Source organism: Carassius auratus, chromosome 15 (genome assembly GCF_003368295.1).
Source record: "Carassius auratus strain Wakin chromosome 15, ASM336829v1, whole genome shotgun sequence".
Taxonomy (NCBI): Eukaryota; Metazoa; Chordata; class Actinopteri; order Cypriniformes; family Cyprinidae; genus Carassius; species Carassius auratus.
The window spans coordinates 21,097,353-21,107,626 of record NC_039257.1 but is presented as its reverse complement, the minus strand read 5'-3'; the positions used below and the strand labels follow the sequence as shown (position 1 = coordinate 21,107,626).

Sequence of the window (10,274 nt, the reverse complement as noted above, 5' to 3'; positions counted from 1 at the left end):
TGTCCTAATAAATATAAGAATAGCATAACCGCTGTTACAGGTCAAAAGCTTATTGTGAATTGGAATAAAGCTTGAGGTGTTTGTGAAATACTGTTTAAATAAAGTAAGAGAGGCTTTATCTAAAATGTTTCATGGTAGGGGTGTCCCTATATGTATGGGTGATAAACATGATATTCAAAGTAACTATTATCGATATAATGTTAATTTAGTGTGTGACAATATACCGGTATTAGCAATAACCGCAATATTTAAAGTGAACCATTCTCTTATGATTACACAATGTTAATCCTCCAGCGCCACTACCTAGTTGAGCTCCCAGGTGGCAGAATTGTGAATTAACGACACCTGTCACAATGAAGCAGCCACTCTGAGGAGAGCTTTGTTCATCAGAGTATGTTGCCATTATTTTACTAGTCATAGAAACCTGCTGTTAACAGGTTAACGTTTCCCATTCTATGCTCCTATATTTAAGTTTTCTTTGCTCGTCTCGTTTTTGTATTTGCAGTCAATACAGCCTTTTTTCTTGTACAACTCTAACAGCTACGATTAAAAAAATTATCTTGGAAAAACTGAGCAAACACATTAAAAGATTTAAATACAAAAGGCACGAGAGTCGACTGTTTCTGTCAGTGGTGTTTTAATTTTAAATATTTGCGATATCCTAACAAGAAAAGTAGGCTAATTGTTGAGTTGAAATGTTTTGCTGCTTGCTTGAGCAGCTTATCATACAAACCCATGAAGTAAAATGTGTGAAAAATGTTTATATTTGAGTTTAAACTAATGTCTATGATTATGAAAGATTGTTACTGTTCTGTGATAAGAGTCACAATGCTGAAAGATTATTATTATTTTTTTTTACATGATTTGAAATATTGTGTTTGTGGTCTAAACAGATGTGGGTCAGTAGCGGACTGCAAACGTGTCCTGTGTGAAAGCACAATGAGTATGAGTCAGTGCTGCTTCTGCTCCACATACGTAATGCATAAACACTGCAGACGGAGTATGTGTGAAACAGGCGTGACTCTATACAATTAATCTTTGTTAATGTCAATAAAAATAATGTATTGTTCACTGTTTATTCATGTTAATACACTGATGTTAACAAAACATCTTAAAGTGTTACATTTAACATTTATTCATCATACTGTTGAACTTGAGAGTATTTTCTGTCTTGATATTTCATGGGAGCTTCAAAGAAGACGGAGAGAGCCAGAGTCTTGTGTCCTGCATTTATCCTTATGTTCGTTGGGTGAAAAAGAAAAACTGAAAGTAAAAATATTTTGACTATCTTTTTCCACCCAAGGTTTCTATAGATATCGCGATATAGCAATACTGTGAATTCTTAAGGCCACAACAACTCTGTCTGCTCTGCATGAGAAGTCAGCGGAGTGCTAAAGTATAGAAAAGTAAAGAAATTGCCCAAGAAATATTGCTTAGAAGTATATTCTGATAAAATTACGTTTTCTGACCTTACATGCATTTGAACCTGTTGTAAGGGGATCCAACACAATATAAGGGCACTTTAAAATATCATATGACCTGCTCTTTAACAAAAGTTGCCTTGAAAAATTGCTCAAAGCTGAAAATTATTAAGAAACATTAATGAAAATGTGCAATTGTAGTCTAAACATTACTTTACCATCATCAAATTTCTGCCTAAGTTATAAGTTTTGACACGTTTTTGACAACTTTTCAAGGTCAGTGGCCCAAAAACAAACCTTTTGTTTTCATCCTCTTACTCACAGATGAAACATCTATATAATAAAATGAAATAATTCTGGTGTACTATGCAAAAGTCTTTGACATAATAGTTTTTTTTTTAATCTTAACTGCACATGAAACTAAACTGCATGTGAAAACCTTTGAACACTTCATGCTTTAAAATGAGAAGGTTTTGAAAAATAATGTCAGAAACAGATTGTATTTATCAAATGTAATGTAAATGTGAATCCATCATTGCACTGCAGGTGTTAGACAGAAGCTGCATCAGACATTCAGATGTATTTAATGCAGACTGTCTGCAGATCAGAACTGGGACTGTCTTTCACAGGTGTCTTTGTTATCTATGTCTCTAGACTTGAATATATGGCAGTGTGTTGCACTTGATACGGACTAGTAATGCACAAGCCCTTTTTCTGCACTTTTGTACAGATGTGTTGGAGCATCTCTGGTCTCCTCTCACTTCCTCTCTTCATCACTGCTCTGGTGCTGAATGCTAGGAAGAATGAACTGAACAGTTATTGCACCTGCACAGGAACACGGTGTAAAAGTTTGTTTAATGAGGTTCAGAGAGGTTCTTGCATTTAAGACTATTCCAAATGTATTTGTATAAATATCAAACCCACATTTAATCTTTCAAATATAATAATAATAATTAACCACTTTTTTGGTGTTTTGTGTCCTTTTTTTTTTGAAGCTTTAGGCTTCTCCCAGTTGCAAGGGTGTCTTCAAAATGTCTTCTTTTGTGTCCTATTTAAGACAAAGTCATGGGGTTTGGGAATGAGGGTGTGTAAATGATGATAAAACTGTCATTTTGGAGGGAATTCTTCTTCTCTCTCACTCTCTGCTGATGTGTGATGTTTTAGTCTCTAACTTGCTGAGCAAGAGTGTCAAGTCTAGTCTAGTCAGATGTCAGAATTTGTCACCAGGCTAAAAAACAAAACAGATACCCCACAAAGAGCTTCAGTCCCAAAAAACATGTAACGTGTGTTTACATATAATCCAATTCTAAATAGTATTAAACATTTAACCAAATAACCCTCTTTAGCATTAGAAATCAAAGTCATCTAAGGATCAACGTGCTTCATTGTCATAAACGTCAATCTTCCTCACGCAAAAGTTAAAATGATTAATTTTCTACTTCAATGCTACTTTGTGTAATCTATTAAAACTCTATTTAAAAAATGTCTATATATATATATATATATATATATATATATATATATATATATATATATATATATTCTATGAGCATTTCTATAGACATAATACTTAATTGAAAGGAAAAAAGAGGGGAAAAGCCATATTGAGTTTCAGTTTTCAGTGTTAGGGGGCGCTATGACTAAAGCAACTCTAAAAACTGTCCAGCTGAAAGATTAGGTGGCATTACTATAGGACTATTATTTTTAATAGTGCAACTTTTTGCAGCGGAGGCTCTTTCTTCGGTTTCAGGTCAAAAAGTGCAAACAGTGTTTGAAGCACAGGTTCTGTATTCACATCTGCTGTATGTGTTGTTCTCTTAAACTGTTCTCCAGCTGGTGCTGCGATGTATATTGCACATAAACGTGTGTGTGTGTGTGTGTGTGTGTGTGTGTGTGTGTGTGTGTGTGTGTGTGTGTGTGTGTGTATCTATCGGTCAGGCTCAGAATGTGCTGCTGTAGGTTCAAGTGGAGCTACTTGTCAGCACACATCAAGCCTCGTGGCCCCGTGAAGATCAGAGTCAGTGTCACGACCGTCTTCACAGGACATCATGGGCCAGCCCTGTGTGAGACGATGTACTGCTGTTAGCTTTGCCTCAACAGTCCCTGTTCAAGACACACACAAACCTCACAGAGGGTTCTCACAATTCAGCAGCATGGATTAAATGCATCTTAAACCCAACTGGGAAAAATCTGTGAATTAGCAAAAGTCCCTGCTAGATGCAAGATGCACACATTGACAGTGCTGACATTGTTATCATTATTATATTTATTTTTTTTGCAGTCATGACATGCATTTATGATGTGCAAAGAGCAGGTGTGGCCCCTGGGTGCTGCTTGTTATGGCTTCTTTTCTTATCAAACTCCAATCTGCACACACTTCTGTAGTTCTTGCGTATTCAAATGAGCAACTGCCACTTCCAATTCAGTTTTTCATTTTGCCTTGAATTATGTTTTATGTATAAATGCATATAATTGCATGTGAAAACTTACAGCACACACACACATATGTATACTGCACCTACCTTGAGAAATATTAATTGCAAAGGTGTTTCAGCTAGCTCTGGTCTCACTTGAACTGCTTTATTTCATATAAATGTGACCTATATATCCATATAGGCCTGTGAATCAGGGATACGACTGTTAAGAAACTAAACACTTTTAGCCACATTTTAGGGATGTGAAGATGTTTCTACAACGCCTTCCTCTCAGTCACTTTAGGGACATTCTACCAGAAACGTACATTTCCACTTGTAAAAATCATGGGTGAAAAAAATATCTAAATCTTAAATCTGAACATTGAGTCCTATGGAGGACATGTTCATCTATATGAAACAGATATAGTGCCATCTCAGCATGTTTCTATGATTGAAATAAATACATTTTTATTCGCATTTCATCCCTAAAAATGCCAGGCCCTGTCACAGACAAACTTGTATATGTTAGAATGGTTTCCTATTGAATGTCTTTGATACAAATAGCATTTTCTTATTGGTGACATGTCCCTGATTGTATCTAAAAGGGTTTTGTAATTTCTTTAAGGAAAACAAGCAACTTTTCGGTCAATTGTAGTACACACAATCACAGAATACCCCACCAGGCACTCATATAATTGTAAAAATACTGCCTTTACATCTGACTTTTTTTCAAAAACATAGTAGTGGATATATACTCCTACCTTCAGTATATTTTACTATGATACAGCAAATGTATAGACATTTTTATGGCTTGTGTTAAATACATATTATATGCAATAAAGGTAATAAAAACTAACAATGCCATTCATTTGTGAGGCACAGGAATGTGACAGGGCCTGACGGTCAGACATTTTAAACTACCATTACTGAGCCTGCTAGCATGCTAGCATAAAAACTGTTAACATGCAATCAAGGAATTTAAGTAACTTTTTACACGTTTTGGATTTTTAAAAATGTCATTATTTTCTGGGATGTTTTACTGTGACAGGGCCTGACCCTTTAGCTTGTCCTCCTCCAAAAATATCATAGAGAAACTAGCTTAAAATCATACAATTCAATGACAGAACTCACCCTTGATCAGTGTCAGCTTCACCTCAGTCAAATTATGCCACTTCTTTTGAGTTATACCTTTAAAGGTGCATTACACACATTTTATGTTGAGTTTTATCTAAACGTGACAGGACTGACCGAAAACATGTGAACAGTTGTAAAATAGAATTTATTCGTAGAATTTATGTATAATTTCATGTTTTTAATCAGTTGATGTGAATGATAACAACTTAAACTTGTTATTGATGGAGTTTCTTTTCTAACTAAAAGTTTTTAGCAGAACAAAACTATGAAAGATGTAGGTCCAATTTGGCTGGGGACAAGGACAATGACAGGATTTGTAATTTTCAAAAGTAGTTTTAATCAATTAAAAAATATCTGAGAAATGAGTGAACCATATTTATTTACATAACAACTCAAACCATCAGCCAGTTTTAGACATTTTTTGGATGGAATACTTATTATACACTGTAACAAGTCAAGGAGAGATAATGTACATTTCTCGTATTCAATATTAATGATGTGCAATATGGAAATGAGCTTTTGATGTCCTCGGTTCAGTAACCAATCTTTCTCACATCGCTCGTTTTAATAATCGAGTAACTTTGAAAAAGTTTTGCAGCCGAACTGGGGAATGGCCTCGCCGGGATGTTTCCTATATAACTTAGTGTCTTCTTCATTGTTTTCGACCAAACACATTTAAAATTTAAATGTCAAATTACGTCCTAATCAACATGTGGTCACTACCAGATGGCGAGCCGACGTCGCACCACGCCAGAGTAACGCAGCACCGCGCAGACTCCCATTGTTTCCTTTTGTCTGCGAACACTAATTAAAATCAAAACAAGGCATTTAAATTACTTTATTTGTCTGATTACCCCTCATAGCCTGGCCACGCCTGCTTTACATTACGCGCAGGACAGCCAATCCCCGTCCACCTGGTGTCTGACGTCACGGACAGGTGTGACCAATCAGAGGCGACGGCTGGCTGCCACCGCCAAGCTTGTGTGCGGAGCTCAGCGGAAGTGAGCGCTTCACTCTCATTCATCCTCTTTGACAGAGCAACTCGAAACACTTCTGAGGTAAGGTGCTTCTTATCATATTTAGGACAAGCTGTGAATATGTGACTGAAAATATGAAGTGAACGTAGGAAGTATCAAAAGGTTCTTGTTATAAAGGCTACATCTTTTGACAGCAGCGTTTATTGTTGATGCGTTCAACAACAAAGTAGTCGATTATTATTCACTTTCATAATTTGATTTGAGTAACTAATTAGCTTTAGGTTTTGGAAATGTTTATGAGAGCAAGTGCAATATCAATAAAGAAGAGTTCCTTCCAGATTCGATGACGTCTCACGGCCCTGTTTTAAAACGTAAGTTCAGTTAAAATGTAATAATGGCGTTAAATTGACTTATAAAGTGCAGATAATAGTTGAGGTAGGTATCGAGAAGTGTCGGTTTGTTCCGCAGCTTTTGCACATTTCCGCTGCTCGGGATTTAACGTATCGCAGCGTTTCGGTGAGAAGTGCTTCATATTTCCTCATATTTTCTTCTAATATCGTTTCTAATGGAGGTTTTAGGAGAATCAGGTCGTTTATTGTCGGGTTAACTCATAAAACGTCGGTCTCGAGGCGATAATGTCTCAATAAACTTCCTCTGGGAATGTTTACCTCAGCTAGCGCTAGTGTTGTATATTCCTGTCAGTTTCATGTTTTGACGTTTGTTAATGTATTAAAGGATCGTACAGAACCACAGTGTCGTGAGAATCTTATAAATATCCTCTTACCAGCTCGAATACATATTAAAGTGCCTTTTTAAAGTGATTTAAAAGGGCTTTGATATCTGAGTTACTGTAACGTTACTGTAGTGTTTACAGTAATCATGTGCCAAATATGAACCTGCAGCACAAACATATTTTTATATATTTTAGATATATTTTTAGCACTAGCCAAACATACATTGTATGGGTCAAAAGGATCCAATTTGTCTTTTATGCCAAAAATCATTAGGATATTAAGTAAAGATCATGTTCCATGATGTTTTGTAAATTTCAGACCATAATTATACCAAAATGTAACTTTTGATTAGTAATATGCCTAGTTAAAAACTTAATTTAGACAACTTTAAAGTCGATTTTATTAATATTTCAACTTTTTGGCACCCTCAGACTCCAGATTTTTAACTAGTTGTATCTCAGCCAAATATCGTCCTTTTCTTACAAAAACATATATCAATGGAAAACTTTGTTATTGAGAAACATTTGGAATAAATTTACCCTTATGATTGGTTTTGTGGTCCAGGGTCACATTTATATTGTACTATGTTCAATACCACATTGTACCACGCACTAAAAATCATGTTATTAATAAAAAACATAATTTAGCCATAATCCAATTGTTCAAAAACATGGTATTACCACGATACAGATCCAATAAAACCAGAAAAAACAATGTTTTGCCATATTGCCACTTTTTAAATAACATTTACCAATATGTTCAGACGAGTCTGTCTCTTGAAATGTTTCGTTTGTGGTTTCTTTCCCCTTTGAGACTGTCTATTTTTGTGGAGAAACACCTGAGCCTTGTTATTTAGGCTTGCTCACTAGGTCGTGAAGTAAACGTTGGAGAAGCTGCACGAGAAGAGACGCGTTTGAGAGTGTGTTTGGTGTGGTCATTGTGTGAGGTCATGGGGTTTTTGTTGGCTCAGTGTGTTGAGATCGCAGGCCAGGCTGTGTCAGATTGGAAGCAGACATCTGTTGGTCCCGCACAAACGGTCTGGATATTTAATCCTTCCAGTGGAGAGGAGGAGGAGGGAAAGAGACCCCCGTCCCAGAGCTCACAGCTTTTGTGACAGGTGTCCCCGTGCCATTCAGCTCCTCGAGCAACTTCTCCCGTGTGTGTGAAGCGGTGGATGCTTTGTCTGTTTATTTTTCTCTCTGTGGCTGCGTCTCTGTTGGTGTAAACTCTGCTGCGTCAGCTAGTTAAGCAGTATCGAATGTAGAGTTCAGATGTATTGATCTGTGACGCAGCTGTCACGTGAGAGGCTGCGGTCTGTCTTTGTGTGTTTGTATTTGCACACACACAAAAGAGAGTGAAAGGACAGAGAAAACACACACCACGGACCGTTTTTGGCGCCATTTCCCAGCTGTCTTGCTCGCTGGTGTGTGCTCCGTGTCACTGTAGCATGCCCCACGGGACGCTCATACAGTTAGCGCTCCGCCGCCTGTGTGTGTCCACAGCGCGAGGTGTGTGTGTGTGTGTGTGTGTTGAAGCCCAGTCCTCTTGGGAGACTTAACTTAACCCTCTCCATTCATGTTGCAACACAGCAGTTTCCATTCTAGGAAGCAGGAGATCCAGCGTTGGGCTTCTGGATTGCTCGAAGTATGTATTTATTCACATCTCTCATGTGTAGCCTCACTATAGGAGCTCAGTAAGGCAGTGGATCTCAGTCCTTCTGATTTAAAGGCACCTGTTGATGTAGACGGAGACATATTTTGTTTTTTTCTGTGGTAGTTATGAAAATCCTGTTTGTTTTCAGACCTTTATTAACAAAAACGGAGAATATTTGTATATTAAATAATACTATGAAGGAATAGTTCACCAAAACTAGCTGAAAATTCCCTCTCCTTCTGGACGCCTAAGATGTAGGGGAGTTTGTTTCTTCATCAGGTTTGGAGAAATGTAGCATTACATCTCTTGCTCAGCAATGGATGCTCTGCAGTGAATGGGTGCCGTCAGAATGAGAGTCCAAACAGCTGATAAAAACCTCACAATAATCCACGCAGTCCGTCAATCAAAGTCTGGAGAAGCCGAAACCTTCTAATGTGTTTCTAAGAAACAAATCCATCGTCAAGACGTTTTTAACCACAAAACGTTATTCCTGGATGAAATATGAGTCCATAATCCATAATCCTGCTTCCTCCAGTGAAAAAGTCCATCCTCTGTTGTCTTCTCACATGGGGTTGGGTCAACAGATGATGCCATCGTCCATCGCCGATGACTGGGATCGCACCTACTCTGTTTCTACTTGGGAGCAGCCGTTTGTAAGAGGGAGAGACTATTTTAGAACTTTAGAATCTTGGGCATCTGAAAAAATGGAATGTTGGACATTTAAAAAAGAAAAGAAAAAAAAAAGTCAGTTGCTGCATTTGAACAACGCAGATGTCTAAAAATATGATGTATTATCAAGTTTTCTTTATTTTGCCTTTTGTCCTGAAAGACAAGGACTGACCCTCGAGGACGTTTTCAGAGCTGCTATCATCAACATTGCAGCAATTGCATTCTGTCACAACTCATGAACAGCAGTGTGTGAGATCTCGCTTTCCGGAGGTGTAGTCGTACACCTGTAGTTCCTCTCGATGTTCAAGAAAACATAAGTCTTCTGAGCCGGAGTCGTGGAGGCTGACCTGTGCCGTGAATCTAGCGTCACACAGTGCATTGGTGTGTGCTTCCTCTTTTCAGTGACCTTACATGACAGCGTGAGTCAGGCTGTTTGTATTTCAGACACGCATGCACTCCCTCAGAAGACCGAATGTCATCCTCTTCTGAGTAGCCCATGTTAATCAGCCTCCTGGAGAGACGCTTTGACAGAAGGACTGATGGGGGATGCTGCTCTTCTAAAGCCTCAGATCTGCAGTGTCAGACTATTTTGTGCTTGGGATGTTAATATCATCTTGCTTAGCTGCTGTGCACCTCTCCGGTGGATGGCCTGGCTGTTGCCATGGAGCCGCACGAGTGACAGATGGAGGGGGTGACGGAGGGACGAGGGGGGGGGGGGTCTGTCCTCGAGGATGGAGACCCCCACCAGAGCTTTGGGAAGTCTTGGGAATCTTGAATGTTGCAGCTCACCAGCTTCTTCCAGCAAGCGGATCTCATAACTGACCTCACGTGAACAGTGAGCCACTAATAGAACTCATTTAATAGCAGAAACACAACCTACAGTGACTTGCACTTACCCAGTCTGGAAGAGCAAGGGCTGCTGCAGTCTGAAGTCCAGTCTTGAGCAGAACTGCAGGTCTGGATGGGCGTTTGACGACTGAAGCCCAAACCCGCCCTGCGGCCTGACCCGAGTTTTGAATTTTTAGACCAAGCTCGTTTTTATTTTCCATCTGACCAGATCGCTCATGCTTATAGTGTTCATAATAAAACATACATATTTATAATGATCATTTATTCTAATTGGGAGATTTGAATACTTTTATTTCCTCTTCAAGCATTAATACTTTATAAAAAATTGTTTTACTTTTTTATTTATTTATTATTTTATTATTTTTTGATAATTGTTTTTATTTTTATTTTTTTAACAATTTTAGAATGATTTCTGAAGGATAA

General features: G+C 38.1%; 1 protein-coding gene across 2 annotated transcripts in view; it reads left to right on the top strand.

Annotated features, from left to right (window-relative positions):
* Positions 1-5,932: 5,932 nt before the first annotated feature.
* Positions 5,933-10,274, top strand: part of LOC113115360 (transcription factor Dp-2-like) — a 41,500-nt gene continuing 37,158 nt past the window's right edge. The window contains exon 1 of one of the 2 annotated variants that reach the window (XM_026282884.1): positions 5,933-6,027. The gene's annotated coding sequence lies outside the window, so the exon portion shown is untranslated. Of the gene's footprint in view, positions 6,028-6,294; positions 6,318-10,274 lie in introns of those variants that run through there. The other variant, XM_026282885.1, reaches the window with a different exon arrangement.